This window comes from Manis javanica, chromosome 5, assembly GCF_040802235.1.
Source record: "Manis javanica isolate MJ-LG chromosome 5, MJ_LKY, whole genome shotgun sequence".
Taxonomy (NCBI): domain Eukaryota; kingdom Metazoa; phylum Chordata; class Mammalia; order Pholidota; family Manidae; genus Manis; species Manis javanica.
This window is the reverse complement of record NC_133160.1, coordinates 117,520,090-117,536,511: the sequence shown is the minus strand read 5'-3', so window position 1 is coordinate 117,536,511 and position 16,422 is coordinate 117,520,090. Positions and strand designations below refer to the sequence as shown.

General features: G+C 34.5%; 2 long non-coding RNA genes across 2 annotated transcripts in view; one reads left to right on the top strand and one right to left on the bottom strand.

The window, feature by feature from the left end:
- The window catches only part of LOC140849617 (uncharacterized), a 36,923-nt gene extending 30,892 nt beyond the window's left edge, over window positions 1–6,031 (bottom strand). The window contains exons 1-2 of the long non-coding RNA XR_012131722.1: window positions 5,921–6,031; window positions 5,261–5,312 (exon numbers count right to left, since the gene is read on the bottom strand). This is a non-coding gene — a long non-coding RNA (uncharacterized lncRNA). The remainder of the gene's footprint in view (window positions 1–5,260; window positions 5,313–5,920) is intronic.
- On the top strand, window positions 3,687–15,793 carry LOC118973988 (uncharacterized). The gene is made up of 5 exons (XR_005063555.2): window positions 3,687–3,952; window positions 6,104–6,208; window positions 14,018–14,087; window positions 14,494–14,523; window positions 15,499–15,793. It is a non-coding gene; the product is annotated as an uncharacterized lncRNA (long non-coding RNA).
- The last annotated feature ends 629 nt before the right edge of the window (window positions 15,794–16,422 follow it).

Below are 16,422 nucleotides of genomic sequence, written 5' to 3'. Positions count from 1 at the left end.
ATGTTGTCCTATCATTTAGAGTCTTTGGTAGGTATTTGTCAAGAGGCATGCATTAAGTACCAAGCATACCCTCAATTAAAAGAGAAAAACACTGTCAGGAAAATTATGAAGAATTAAAAAATCAGTTACTTGTCATAAACCTGGTATTAACTCTGAAAACACAAATAATAAATTTACTAGGTCCATGTAAAACACATTCTACAGACACTGTATGTAGAGTCAGTTTTCCCAAATCACCACTCCATTTTGCAAGCTAAAGTTGTAATAATGCCAATACATCTACATTAAATTGAAATTAAATAAAGTCTCAAAATGATTTTAGAAGTTGCACAATCCAATGGAATTTAAAAATCCCATGCCTTTAATATCAAACAGAACCTTAACTAATTACATAGCCAGTGGGGTTAGCTGTGAGGCTAGTGGGTGTTTGATCGAAGGCAGGCTGGGATGGCACCAATATGTGAAAAAATGCACACTAAAAAAAACAATTTTGTCTGAAGGGAAAATTAAAAGGTAAAGTTTTTTGAAATCTCCTCCTTGATGCCTGCTTATGAGTCTCTTCTGGTTCCTGCTTCTATGAAAATGATTACTCAGCATTCTCTACTCTGGGGGGAAAAACATCTATAAAAATGCTATCATTCGGTAGATGAATGGATAAAGAAGATGTGGTACATATACACAATGGAATACTACTCAGCCATAAGAAGTGGAAAAATCCAACCATTTGCAGCAACATGGATGGAGCTGGAGAGTATTATGCTCAGTGAAATAAGCCAAGCCGAGAAAGAGAAATACCAAATGATTTCACTCATCTGAGGAGGATAAGAACAAAGGAAAAACTGAAGGAACAAAACAGCAGCAGAATTACAGAACCCAAAAATGGACTAACAGGTACCAAAGGGTAAGGAACTGGGGAGGATGGGTGGGCAGGGAGGGATAAGGGGGGGGAGAAGAAAGGGGGTATTAAGATTAGCATGCATGGGGGGGAAGGAGAAAGGGGAGGGTGGGCTGTACAACACAGAGAGGACAAGTAGTGATTCTACAACATTTTGCTAAGCTGATGGACAGTAACCGTAATGTGGTTTTTAGGGGGGACCTGATATAGGGGAGAGCATAGTAAACATAGTATTCTTCATGTAAGTGTAGATTAAAGATTAAAAAAATAAAATAAAAAAATAAAAAAAAAGAAAAGGGGGATTACTCCTTGATAGGATAAAACTATTGGTAAATCAAAGATCAACGCATGCTCTAAATATCCTTAATGTTGATCACTTAAAGGGTGTCAGATGATCAGCTATGGAGGTACTCTTTTCTGATAATATTCCTTTCTCTTAATAAAAAAAAAAAGCAGTTCCTGTGTGCTGACCTCCAATGAGTTCTGCACAGTGGTATAGAGGGCATGTCAAAGTGTGGGCAAAGGGTCTGTTTGTTTCTATGCAGAAGATCAAGGCCTAGCTTGGCTACCCAGAAAATGAACTAAGATAAGGTATGAGAAGGAGCTTCCGCCATCAGCACTCTCTGGAGGACTTGTGCCGCGGGATGATCATCAAAAAGCCTCCACAGGGATCCGGGCGATGCTGCGGTTATGGCTGTGTCCACCCCACCATTTCCTGGACTTGCCATTGGAATGAGGAGAGAGATGTCTAGACTGGCATGTGCATACAGTGAGACAACGAATTTGACCGGATCTGTACTGTTGGAACTCAACCAGGAGTTGGGAGGGGTGCAAGTTGTAGCACTCCAAAATCTTATGACTATAGACTATCTACGGTTAAAAGAACATATGGGATGTGAACAGATCCCAGAAATGGGTTGCTTTAATTTGTCTGATTTCTCTCAGACTGTTCAAGTACAGTTGGACAATATCCATCATATCATAGACAAATTTTCACAAAAGCCTTGGGTGCCTAAATGGTTTTCTTGGCTTCACTGGAGATGGATGGTAATTATAGATTTGCATTGTTTATGTCACCATATTCCTATTATGTTAATATGTGTGTGCAAGTTAGTTAGTAGTTTAAAACCTATATATGCTTAAGGTACTCTACAAGAAGATATGTCAAAGAAATAATCAATCCTCCCATGTTTTCTTCCATATGCTACCTCTATAGCTTTTCTTCTTCCTTCCTAATTACAACCCTTAAATAGAATTCGTGCCTCATATCGAATTTACCGAGTATCATAATTCCTCCAGGTGGTAAAGATACCTCGAGACAAGTGCTGGGCATAGAAGCCACAGGGCATAAATCTGCAAAGAAGTAAAAAGCTAACCTTTTCAAACAATATGGCTTCTCTCTCACTTACCAACTTTACATTTCCCTGTATGGCCCTGGAAGATGACTGGTTAGCCAGAAACGGGTAAGATTCCTCAAGGGAGGAACAACCTAAGACAGGCACAGTCGCAGGGGGGCCATCAGGTGAGAAACTGGGGATCAACAGAGGTGAGGCTCAGAACCTCACCCCCCCTGTTTTGAGAGAAATCTTCTGCATCCGTGGATGTTTTTCTGCCCTTGTCTAGCTTGGATTAATACTTAGTCCATAGGCACACACCTGATCATCTACATTTGCCCTCTTACAGCACTAAACTATGTTTTCTACCTTTTTCTTGCATGTACCTACCACTTCAGCATTTTATTAAAAATAAAAATAATAATAATAATAAAGGGAGAAATGTGGGATCCACATATAAATCAAGTATAAAAATCAAATGAATATTCATATTTGACCTGATTATTTATAGTTCATAATGCGTGATCAAAACCGAAAGTTTCTGTGATGAATGCCCTTGTACTGTTCACCATATAAGAATTTATTCACTATGTAAGAATTCGTTCACCATGTAAGAACTTGTTCGTTATGCTTCAGAAGATTGGAGACTGACGAGAATTAGGCTTGAGATGGATTAATGATTGTGCATTGGGCACTGACCCCTCTATACAGAATTTTATTGTTGTTAACAACCATTTGATCAATAAATATGAGAGATGCCCTCTCAAAAAAAAATGCTATCAGACCTGAATAGTTTTAGCATCTCTTCAGAAAAGTCTCTTCTATAATGTCACATTTTGCACAATGCAAGTTAATGCAAGTCATTGAATGAGAAATCATAAAGGGATTTCAGGTTAGTATGACCTTCATTCTATCTGGCATCAGTGCTAGAGGAAGTAGTTTTCTATTCCTTTATTAAACAATTTTAGAAAATATCTGGGGAATTGTACACTAAATAGTTTAATCATACTAAAATGCTTTTCTATCTTATTTTTTAGAGAAAAAGATGTGGCACAACTCTGGATATCATTTTAGGTTATTTGCTTCCTCAGTGTTAATATCAGTTCTTCGAAATATACAAAATATTATGGCTCTTCTCCTGAATTTCTTTTTACTTATAAATAGTATCATATGAATAAATAATAAAATAATCCAATCATTTAATAAGTCCTGTCTTTACAAAATTATATTTCTTTTCAAATATCCTATCATTGCATAATCTAGAAAGTAATAACAATGAGAATAAAGCCAGTATCAATGAATCATTTGAATAATTGCATTAACAAAGGACTGTGCTGGAAAATGGTGTCATCAATGAGAGTCAAGATATACTGTCATTGGATTTATGAATGTGGGTGATTGAGGCTGATAAAGTTTCTACCTAACTTAAACATATCTCATTATGTCCCCCAGTCTAGATTCCTTCTGATGCACTCCCCATCAGAGTCAAAATTATTTCGTGGCAGATATCATGAAATACATGCTCCCAATATGACACAGCTACAGAGGGAGATGTCTGTCCTCACCCAAAAGGAGACATACTAAAGAATGTGAATGCTGGTTTGTGGAGGCAACACCCTGGACAGAACAAGGCATAGATTTTGGATATCATCAGATTTGACTTTCAACCTGGTTTTGAACCTTCAGAGAGTCACTTAACCTGTTTGAGTCTCAGTTTTCTCAGGTATAAAATATAGATAACAATGCCTACCTTTTAGAATGCTCTGAAGGACTAGATAAAATAACACATGTAAGACATGTGACTCATACAGAGTACTCAGAAAATGTTAAGTTTCCTTCTTTCACCTGTAAGTATAGAAGCACTTTTTATTTATATTCTCAGCTTTGAACCTTCAGCTGAAATTTTGAAAAAACAGAAAAATGATAGATGTGTGTGTTGATGTGTGTGAGTGTATGTGTATGGGAAGAGAAATGAATGAGTGAGTGAGTGAATGAATAAATAAACAAATGCATATGTACTAACTGGTTTCAAACAAATCTGGTTAGTTTTTTCAGCTTTAAAGTTGATCACAATTCCTAGGACCACAGCTTTTCTAGTGTTTAGTAATATAATCTGCTACTTATTCCTATGGAAAAATCACCCAATAATCACCTATTCTACCTTCATCTTATACTTTATGTTTTTCCTTAAATTGTTGAGTTGACTGACCAGTTATTGGTCAGTGGGTATCCGACCTCTTAATATTGCACATGACTTAGGGAGTCAAACACCAAGATGTCTGATAAAATGCAGATATTTACCACTTAGGAATAAGCTCACAAGATTACTGAAAAATTTATAGAAAGTAATTCATGCTATTATTTAGAACACATTCTGAAACACAGCAAATATTCAAAGTTTCTGTAAGAAGGAGAAAAACAAATGGTCAGTGACTAAAGAGGCTAGATGAGCACAACATAGATATTCTGTATAGCTACACAGTGAAGACAAGCAGGACCAGGGAAAACTGCAAAACTCTAAGCATCAAGCTATAGCCAAGAGTTTAGCAATATTAAGGGGTTACAATAATAAATACTTTGAAAAAATGGGCATTATATAAATATAATATTAACATAAAATTCTATAATGGATACTACATAAATAAAATGATGCAATTAAACATTAAGAAGTTATTTCCAGAATAAATATTTCAATAGAATCATTTGCATTAATCTAAGCATGCTAAATTTATTCCTTTATTCTAGGCAATATTAACAAGATCTTATTAGTTTAGATAGTTTTAACAGAACCAATGACTCAGCTTAAAAATAAATTTCCCAATTTTTCATTTTTCAGAATCCAATCTGTTTCAGGAAGAAGTTAAATCTTGTTAAAGTATTCTTAAGCAACATCTATGTCTGAAAACCCGAATGCTATAGTAACTATCAATGAAATATTCCACATTTTCAAAGTACATTATAAAACAGTACACTCTATCACTTTTTTGTTACCAGAGTTAGGAAGACAAAAGTTTACAGATTACACACTTACCATGAGGAGTATTTTGTAATGCATACAATTGTTGAATCACTATGTTGTATACCTGAAACCAAAATAACATTGTATATCAACTACACTTCAGTAAAAAAAGCAGAAAAAGGTGCACAGTTTGTCACTAGAATACATGCAAATTACTGTTTTGTTTGTTTTAACTCTGGTATCCCAGTCTCCCCATTCTAGGCCAGTGAAAAAAGGCAAAGCAGAAAAAGCAGTTCAGTTTTGAACAGGTTTGACCAGAAAACTTGTATGTAGAATAATTTCTCTAAAATAAGCTTTGTTTAGATTTGGAAATCCACGATATAGCCTCAAGACTTTCCCTACCAACCTTCTCCACTGGGTGCTGCCTATCTAAATGTATTACAATAACAACCTTAATTCACAACCTAAATCTAGAATCCATGCATGACCACATCTCCAACTTTACAACCTTATCTACTCTACCATTATAGTCTGGTAACACTTTTAAACACACAGATGTTAAGTGTATAGTTTGATAAGTTTTATATAAATCTATGCCTGGTAACCACCACCCCTCTTTTCCATCACTCCTACTAAATTCCTTTCTGCTCTTTTCCAGTCAATCCAGTCTCTCACTCTCATACTAGACCACTATTTCAAAAAAAAAAATCTATCAACATCTATTAATTTTACCTGCTCTGGAACTTTAATAAATAAAATCATATACTGAATATTCTTTTGTGTCTGGCTTCTTTTACTCAACACAATGCTTTTGTGATTCATTCAAGTTATGGCTAAGTTGTACATTACACTGTAAGAATGTACCATAGTTTCTCTATTCATTCTACTGAAGAATGCTTGCATTGTTTCCAACAGTGTCCATTAGGAATAAAGCTGCCGTGAACCCTCTTGCACAAGACCTTTTGCAAACATGTTTTGATTTCTCTGAGTAAATACCAAGAAGCGGAGCCACATCATAGGGTAAGTATATGTTACCTAAGTAACTGCTGAGCAGTTTCCAATGTGGCTGTACTATTTTATACTGTGTCAGAATTCCTCCCCCTTCTGGCCAAGAGTTAGAATTGTCTTTGTTTTTAAATCATTTTCATGAGCTCCTTGGCCACACATCCCTTCAAAGTTAACCTTCACAGAGTTCGACCTCCATCCCCTCTTCTCTCTCAAAAATTACTGCCTGAATGTTTTTATTGTTGTTGTGACTCTAATAAGCACCTATAAATAATCACTGACTCCTATATCTATATTCAACCTAGTCTATTAAATTGTTGTCTATATCTGATCTAATATATTAACAGTTAATAATTTCGTAACATAAATGGCAAGAGCCAACAACAGCTGAACAGTCTTATTTTCTAATTCTGCCCAAATTATAAGACATGAAAATGCTACCAATGTGCTTTGTATCATATCAAATTCTACTAGGAACTTTGTATATATTTGATGTATCTTCTATCAGAATGAACAAACAATATTTAATATTTACCTTCTGAAGTGTCCAATTATTGTAAAAAATTTTTCTGTGGCTATTTCCAAAACTTCCCTTGCCCAGTCAAAATGTGTTATCTTTTTTGAGTTTGTAGTCACTGTTTCAAGTAAATAAAATTTAAAAATAATCTTTATATTCTAAGCTTTTGTCCAAATAGGTTAGAATGTAACTTTTTGATATAAAACAGTTATTAAAATAATAGATTATATAATTGTTCAAAATCTTTACAGCTCCCTTATGACTCACTAAGTAGATTTTTCCCTTATTCATTTCATGTTACTTGTGTGTGTTTAGGCACTAATTCTGCATTGCAGTTACACAGTTTATTAGATTTGTGATCTTAGATACCTAACTATATATATATTCTTGATACCTAACTTTGAAGTTTCATTTTTCTCATCTGTAAAATGGGGATGATTGCATAGCTTATTCCATAGGGCTGTTGTGAATATATATATATATTATATGTAAAACATATATGTATAATATATGTATACATATATATATTTCATGTAAAACATTTGTCAGCTTCTAGCACATAAGCATTTTTGACAGTTTCCTTAAATAATTTAAAGATAATAGAGCATTTTCTAATTATGTGGATCCTCTAAGATTTAACACAGAATCTCTATTAAATACAGAATTTTTATATTTTGATAATTCAAAGATAAAAATAAAGAGGGGGAAAAACTTAAAATTCTAGACCATGAACATGGAGATCTGATATGTACCTGAAGAAGAACAGCAGTTCAGGTTCAAGACTTTTGATTTCAACACACTGCCATATAGAAAATATCATTTTTATTTAAATTGTTAAAGCTACAAAGCAAACAGGAAAAAAATACTATTATTGTTATTTTAATGCTGAACAGAAGGGTGATTATAAAAGGTTAAAATATTTGTCCAAGTTAAATAAGTGGAGGAGCATGACTCAGATACTAGATGCATGATTCTGCAGGCTACTTTTTGGGCCTCAGCATGAAGCAGGCATCAAGGGAAACCATCTACTCAGGAGGAGCCACAGAAGGTGTCTACAGAGCTCCAGTAACACAGACAGGATAGCAGGATAGTCAACCAGGTTTTATATCAAAGTATTTAGGTTCTACTCAAGCTTGCTCAGAGCTTCAGTTTTGATGCTGATGAAACCACTTGTGAAGTCAGACATCATGAACAGTGCTTTAAAACATTTTCACTCAATTCCCAATTCCAGAGAGAATTATCATCATCTTCACTTTAAAGATAAGAAAATCAGGAATCATATAGTCTGACTTGACCATTTATAGCTAAAGAAGAAGATCTATCTTCCAACCACATTTAGTTTTGGAGAATCCATGGCTGACATCTTCATTATTCCTGTTGCCTTGAGTAGTAAAATTTCAGTAACAAAACCACAGCTTTAGGCAACCTGCTAGCTTATTCAGGACAACCTGTGGGCCAACAGAAATGGAAAATAAAGATCAGGAAAGTGAAAAGTGCTCATTAGAGAGACAAATACTGTATGATCTTGCTTATATGTGGGAAGCAAACTTAAAAAAATAGAGAATAGATTGGTAGTTCCAGGGGCTGAGGGGAGGGGAAGGGAGATGTTGGTCAAAGGGTACAAACTTCCAGTAGTAAGATGAATAAGTTCTGGGGACCTACTGTACAGCAATGTGACTATAGTTAACTATACTGCATTGTATACTTGAAAGTTGCTAAAAGCATATCTTAAATGTTCTCCACGCACACACACACACACACACACACACACACACACACACACACACACACACTAAGGTAACTATTTGAGGTGATGAATATGTTACCTAACCTTGTTGTGGTAATCACTTGACAATATATGCATATATTAAATCATCACCTTGTGCACCTTAAACTTACACAATGTTATATGTCAAATATATCTCAGTAAAGCTGGAAAAAATAGTATTCATTAAAAAAGTTTAATAAGTAAAGCTATTATTTTTTTTAGAAACTCTCATTTTTTTAAATTAATTAATTTATTTTTATTTTTTTGAAAAACATTATGCTTACTAGGCTCTCCCCTACCCCAAGTCCCCCCCCCACAAACCCCATTACAGTCACTGTCCATCAGCAATAGTAAGATGTTGTAGAATCACTACTTGTCTTCTCTGTGTTGCAAAGCCCTCCCCTTTCCCCCACCTCCCACATTATACATGCTAATCACAATACCTCCTTTCTTCTTCCCCGCCCTTATCCCTCCCTTCTCCCCCATTCTTCCTAGTCTCTTTCCCTTTGGTAACTGTTAGTCCATTCTTGGGTTCTGTGATTCTGCTGCTGTTTTGTTCCTTCAGTTTTTCTTTTGTTCTTATACTCCATAGATGAGTGAAATCATTTGGTATTTGTCTTTCTCCACTTGGCTTATTTCACTGAGCATAATACCCTCTAGCTCCATCCATGTTGTTGCAAATGGTAGGATTTGTTTTCTTCTTATGGCTGAATAATATTCCATTGTGTATATGTACCACAGCTTCTTTATCCATTCATCTACTGATGGACATTTAGGTTGCTTCCATTTCTTGGCTATTGTAAATAGTGCTGTGATAAACATAGGGGTGCATCTGTCTTTTTCAAACTGGAGTGCTGCATAAAACTCATTTTTTTGTGTGGTTGGGGATTTATACTAAGTTATGATATATAATGCACTTTTTTTTTTACTGTGGGTTACATTTTTAAAAATTTGAAAGCCAATTTAGAAGCATTATTACAGCATAACTGAGCAAGGTGGATTGGAGAGGGAGAACATTGGAGACAGAGAATCTATTGTAACAGTTCAGGAAAGAATGAGAAACTAAACTAAGGAAATGGCAGTAAGGATGAAAGGGACTGATTCCAGGAAAGGGAAATGGAATCACCATTTAGATGCTAGAGGGAAGGGACAAGAAAAGTGTTGGGTGTTTCAGATTTCTGGCTTGGATGAGTGAGTGATTGATGACTGCTCACTGAGAGATTAAATAAAAGTGAGGTGCAGATATAGAGGGAAGAATTATAAATTCAGTTGTGAATTATATCCATCAGACATCTAAATGGAATATTCAGCTGGATATTCTATTTCTCCTGGGAGAAATCTTAGAGCTAAAAGCATAGTTTAGGGAGTCAGAAGTAGATTATGTTATTCAGAATAAGTGTAAACTACAAAGATAAGAGATCAAGTACAATGAATTGAGGAAAAAGAATCAACAAATAAGATTCAAGGTTGTTGTCAGAAAACTTGATAAACAACAGAGAGTGGTTTTAAGAAGCCAACAGAGAGAAAAACAGGTTTCCAGGTGGGAATAGTCACCAGTATTAAGTGCCAAAAGATGCCAAGCATGAAGACAGAAAAGTATTTATGGTTTTCACAATAAAGAGGTAGCTGGAAACTTTTGTTTGAACAATTTCATATAAATGAAGAAATCAGAATAATGGCTGTTAAACAAGTGAATAAATAATATATTATGCACACATACATAAACACATACAAGTTATGTAGACATACACACACATCCTTACTCCTGGAGAAATCTACTCTGACTTCAAATTGGCCAAAATGAAAACTGATACACAACAGAATACCAGGTTTGTTTAATAGATATCTGATTGAATCAGTTTTCTCTAAATCAGTAAGGTAAGATTGAATGTTCAGTTACACATGAAGTTTAATGTTTCTCTGGGTTTGTACTGATTTTTCTAACCTTCCACTACTGTGACAGTATTAAAGCACTAAGAGTGTGGGTTTAGAACCAAATAACTGGTGTTCAATATTAGCTCTGCCAGAGTTTCTAGTTGTGATAGCTTAAACCAGTTACTAGCATTCTTTACTTCTCAGTCACTTTATCTGTAAAATGGGATGTTGATAATAGTACTTTGCTCTCAGGGTTAGTCATTTTCAGGGTTTAATGGTGTAATATATATAAAGCACTTAGCTTTGTGCTTGAGCACTTAAAATCCTCAAGAAATGTTAGCTGTTAGCTTTTTCTGAGTTCTCTTGAACCTAATTCCTAGGATAAAAGAGAAATAATGGACTTTGATACATTACTAAAATTATGATCATATAAACTCTGCTGAAATAGCAACTGTGTTCAAGCAACTGAATTCTTGAGGGTTCTCAAATAAATGGTAAAAAGTCCTAGTTTTATGACTCTTGACTATAATACATACAATATGCATGCATGTTTAAGGTGATCCTTGAAATTTTTTGAGGGTTCTACTTTTCAGTCCTACATTTGATGGTTATATCCTTTCTGTTGTGTTGTGCACCTTTAATTGAAAAATAAAGTATAGTGTTTCATAATGTAATCATGATGCTTTGATGTTCCCAAATATGGTTCATTAATCTGTGAAGCTGTAAGCCTGCTCACTAATATCAAAGAGATGAAAGCAGATTCATGCAAAAGACTTTTAAGAGTCTTTATTTTCTTAAAATTGCAACATGACCAAACATGCTTTCCAACTGACTATGATCAAAGCCACTAGGATCCTTGGAAAATATTTTCTTAGTTATGAGGATTAAAGGAAAAATGTTTTAAATAACAGCATGGGCAACATTATGTGAAATGATAAGCTTTGAAAACACAAGATATACAGAATTTGAAAAGAAACCAAAAATAGATGCATTTGGTATTCACTCAGGCAAAGTTCAATGAAACTGAAAATGTCCCTTATTCTCCAATTTCAACATATTGTGATAGCTGATGATTCCCCTGAGTTAATGACTGATCCCAGAGGAGAAGCCTTCAAGCCACAGATTTCTTCATTCTATTCACTTCTGAGTGTATAAAATCTCTCTACAATTCCAGAGCCAGTCATTTCCCATATCTTACAACAGCGACCAGGAGAAGGGACTGACAGGAAAGTTAAAGTTAGAGAGGTCTTAAATATCATTTAAGATATTGCCTATCATATGATAGGCAATATAGATGATAGATAGATGACAGATAGATAGATGATAGATAGATGATAAATATAGATAGATGGATAGATAGATGATAGATCAATAAATGATAGATGATAGAGTCAAACATACACATACTGTTGACTGTCAAAATTAAAATTATTGAGACTGTCATGCAAAGGTTTTTTGAATTTGTAAACTTGTAATTAGGCAATCATTTTGGGTATACCTGTTTACAAAAATGTTTTCTTAAAAATCACCATTCAGCTGTGGTAAGTGCATAGTTTGGAATGGCCATAAGTAAATCTTTGTGGGTGTGGAATGCTGGTGAGATTGCACACTGAGACTGTTACAGAGCCTCAGATTCATCATTTTGAATTGTATGGGTCTCAAGTCAGCACAGAGAGGTAACATGCACTACCATGGATTCTCTGAAATATGAAAAGGGCCAATTTATTTGTAGCCCATTTTCTCTTTAAAATTTTCTGTATTTGCATTCTATTCTATAACATATTGTATTGATTTTCAATATAATTACTTCAGTGCTTTCCTGTAAATCCTTGATTGAAATTGATGCTCCAGGAAGATGTATCTCATTCATTCAGAGACTTCAGATTTACTCCCCAGCCCACAGCAATTTACTGCTGTGAAAATTACATCTTGAGAAGTTAAAAAATGAAAGGTGGTAGTTGGCAATTATGCTACCCTGACCACAAGACATGATCTGGAAGAGTCAGTGATGTGGCTTATTTATCTCTTTGCTTAATGAGGTCTTGATTAATCCTTAAAACTAGCTGATTATCTTCCTATTTTAATGCCCTGCTTGAATTCCATCTTCTCCAAAACTCTTTCCTCAATTTATCTCTTTTTTATTCTATATGCTTTCAGTATTTTGTAATTTCTATGTATAATGTTTACCATACTACTCCTTCATTATGAAATTACCTATACCTGTCTTCTTTTTGCCAGCTGGCAAAAATCATGCTTTTTCTTTATATCCCTGACAGCACCAAGCACAATGTGCTTAGAAGTTAAGCTGTGTGTGTGTGTAAATGTATGTCTGTGAGGAATGTGTGTGGGTGTATTATTTTTACTGTTAATTGCCTGTATTTCCAATCTTGTTATGGAATTCTGAACTTGAGTGGGATTTTAAATCCTGTGTTGTCACAATCATAACATCATCTGGTATTTTTTTACCCTAATTTGATCATCAATATAATAAAAATATAATGACACCATTCAAAACTTGAGCATATATTTCCTTTACATTTTTTTCTGTCTTATAGATATTTAGGAATCATCAGAGATGATGAAATTCCCTTAAAGTCTCTATTAATCACCTCAAACCCATCCCAAAATAACATTGATAGGGGCAATTGGCATTTTCCTCAATATAAAACTTTAAATCAAATAACCTTCAGAAAACTTTGTAATGTATTGACCTATAACAGCATGCTTACCAAAGTCCATGAAAGTAGGGCCTTTCTCACCTATGTATACCCAATACCTAGAATAATGTCTGAAATTCAGTGATCAAGAAATATTTTATGAATAAATATGCGGAAGACTTGAAGTAAAGTTCCCGAGCCAACCTCCAACTTTATTGCCTTTCTCAAAGCCCCTATATATTCTCCAGCGTTGACTGCATCCACAACACAACAAAGAAAAGATTCAATGACTAATAATACCATCCCACAGGGACGACTGTCCGTTTGTGTTTGAAATCAAGTGATATTCACGTGCTTATTGTATTAATGCAGGTTTCTATGCTTTATTGCCTACTTCTCTATTACATATATGATTGTTAGTTAAATATTTAATTTAGTTCAGTTTCCTCAAATACTTATTAGCAATTGAAACTGATGCATTATAACAATGTGTATCACAAGATGAGTCTGCAATGGGAATTAAAATAGAATGAAAGGCTTTGGAAATGTCTTTTCCCAAATTTCAAAAACAGGTCCCTCCAAACTGCGTGGAATTTGGAGGGTTGCCTAGGAACCAAAGCAAGTAATTCTGTCATGTAAATGAATTTCGTGGTTATAATTATATAGAATGTTGTTCTGAATTTCCTGAGATTAGCAAATAACTAATTATCCCCATATTAGCATTCTCTGTACAAACCATTTCAGAAACTATTTTTATTACCATGCACAGAGAAGTATTGGTAAATGATATGTGGATTTTTGTTTTTAAAAGAATTGATGTTACATAGTTGTAAAATTGCAAAGCACCTTTGATTTTTACATAAAAAACAATGGTCTCCATTAAGAAATAGACTGATGTCCTAAGATTTTTAAGTGACTTGCCCAAGATCAAAGAGCTATTAGTAATATAATCTGTAGTACAACTGGTTCTTCTGAATTTAACATTTGGTGTCTCTGCTGCCTTCTAGGATATTTCTGAGTAAGATGAAAGTTCTCCTTCTGATTACAGCCATCTTGGCAGTAATTGTTCATGTCCCAGTAAGTATTCATTTCTATATTCCAAAGTAGTTATGCATTTTTTTGTTCTAATTCATGAATCCTAGGGATTTTTTCTTCCACACACTGTATTCTGCTTTTTAAACATGGCTAACATCTGCACCTTTAACATTACATTCTACAAAATGTTACAAATCACATATTGTTCAGTACATAGTTTAAGTCCACATTGCCTTGGTACAGTGGTGAATTTGAGTCATTTATAATACATATTAATACTTCTCAGAAAAATAGTTCTTACAATATTTCTGGGCACTCAAATCCTGGATTCCTTTTTTAAAATCGAATACCATAAAGCAATATTAGATAGGATACAAATTATTTTCTTATATTCATTTTGTGTGTTTCATTAGCATATGTTGAATTAATTTCACTGTTTGAGCTTTAGGTCTCCCAAGACCAAGGAGAACCATGAAGTGTAAGTTACATTTCCTCTTTTTAACATGTAAGATTGCCATGTGAAATACCCATAACTGTGGTTAAAGATATTCCTCTATTCAAACTTCTCAAAATCTAGAGAAATCCTTAAAGAGTTTAGGTATTAGCACACACAACAGAGTAGACTTCAGGGGTTTGATCTCTGTGCAAGGGAATTATCTCAGCCTAGCAGATCATGTCACCATGGGGCCCAAACTGAAACCTGAATCACTCTGTGATGAACTGGGTTACAATATTTTTACTAGAATTATCAAGCCTGAAAAAGAATCATAACTGCTCACTCCTCCACTCTGCTTAATTCTAAAAAGCTCATTCCAACAAAGGTAAACAAGTAATTAAAACTTGAGTATGAGGAGATGTAGCCAGCTTTGATGATCCTGCCAGCAGCAAATTCACTAAAGGATTATTTTGGTCTAAACAGTTAATCAAAAAATGTTTAAGAAAAAATAAAACTTGAAGAAGAATCGTGTTTAGGGATTTGTTTATACTCATAGAAATCTTATTATCTGAAAGAGAAGATGGTTTTGATGTCAAAATTATAAACAAAACTATCGACTGTAAAATGCTAAAAATACAGAAATCGATAGGGATATGGATAGATGAGAGCAAAGAGGGAAGAAAGAAAAGAAATGAAGAGGAGACTGTGCCTGACATAAGGTGTGGGTAAAGCCCTTCAAAAAGGCTGAGAGAGATATCTGAGGCACCCTCATCAACCCCTCATCCTTGGCCCTATAGGTATAGAAGTAATTACTAGGAAAATGTGGCTATTAATAGAAAGGTACAAAAACATGGTTATCTCTATTTCCTAAAATTTTCTAAAATGATGCAAATTAATTAAGTGCCTGTTCACAGTACATGTAGGAAAGGTCAATGATCCTAAACCTTCTAAAGCTTCTACTTACAAAGGAAGACCTTCACAAAGAGTAAAACAAGCCTTTGTTATTTCTTTCAACAGATCAGCGGGAGAAATGACTCCCCTTCAGAGCTTTATGTACATCTCTACCAATACCCATTTGAAGCATATCCAGAATTCCTATATCAATGCTAACCATGGTTTAGATACTATTACCTTCCTATTCCAACACCTGTGTCTGTCCCTAAAGCTACCCCTCCTACTGGATAGTCCACAAGAAAGAAAAGTCCCAGTGCAATTTAAGATGAAACAGGTGGTAAATTCACATAGTACAAAGCATGTGTTTTTTAAGGTTTTCATCTGTGGATTATAATGTATCATTCAATAAAAAATGTGTTGTAATGTTCCCACTTATTCCCATAAAGTCGCAGTTTGTTTCAATCTTTTTCTGTCCTAGAATCTATTTGGGTCTCCACTTTACCTGTGTCTTTCTATGATCCAACCAACATAGTAGTTTAAATACCACTTTTACTAGGATGTAATAGAAACAAACCCTTTCATATTAAAATATTTTTTACAAAATACATTTTGACATTTTCTATCAATATCTGAGCATTTTGGAGCCGAATCAGAGGTCTAAAGAAGGCAAAACGTAAGCCAAAATGGAAATCATAATAAATGAACTGTGGATCTAGGGTCCAAGGTAGACTTCCAACTATTCTTAAAAATCATGCATTTTTTAAATTAATATTAAAACTCTAAATCTGGTTTCTAATTTTCATATTACAGCAAAATCCTAAAGGCTTAATATTCCACTTATAATAGAGGCCCCTTTCATCTCATCATATCAAAACAAAGCGATGGTCTGTTAATTTCCAGATGAACTGAGGGAATGTAGAGTATACTTAAAATTACATTAGGATCCAGGCATCTCTTCTAGGAAACAAAAAACTCTGCTAATACTTACCACTAACGATCTCTGCCTTCTTTCCTGTATCTACACAGTTGTCTTGAGCAGAAAATTTC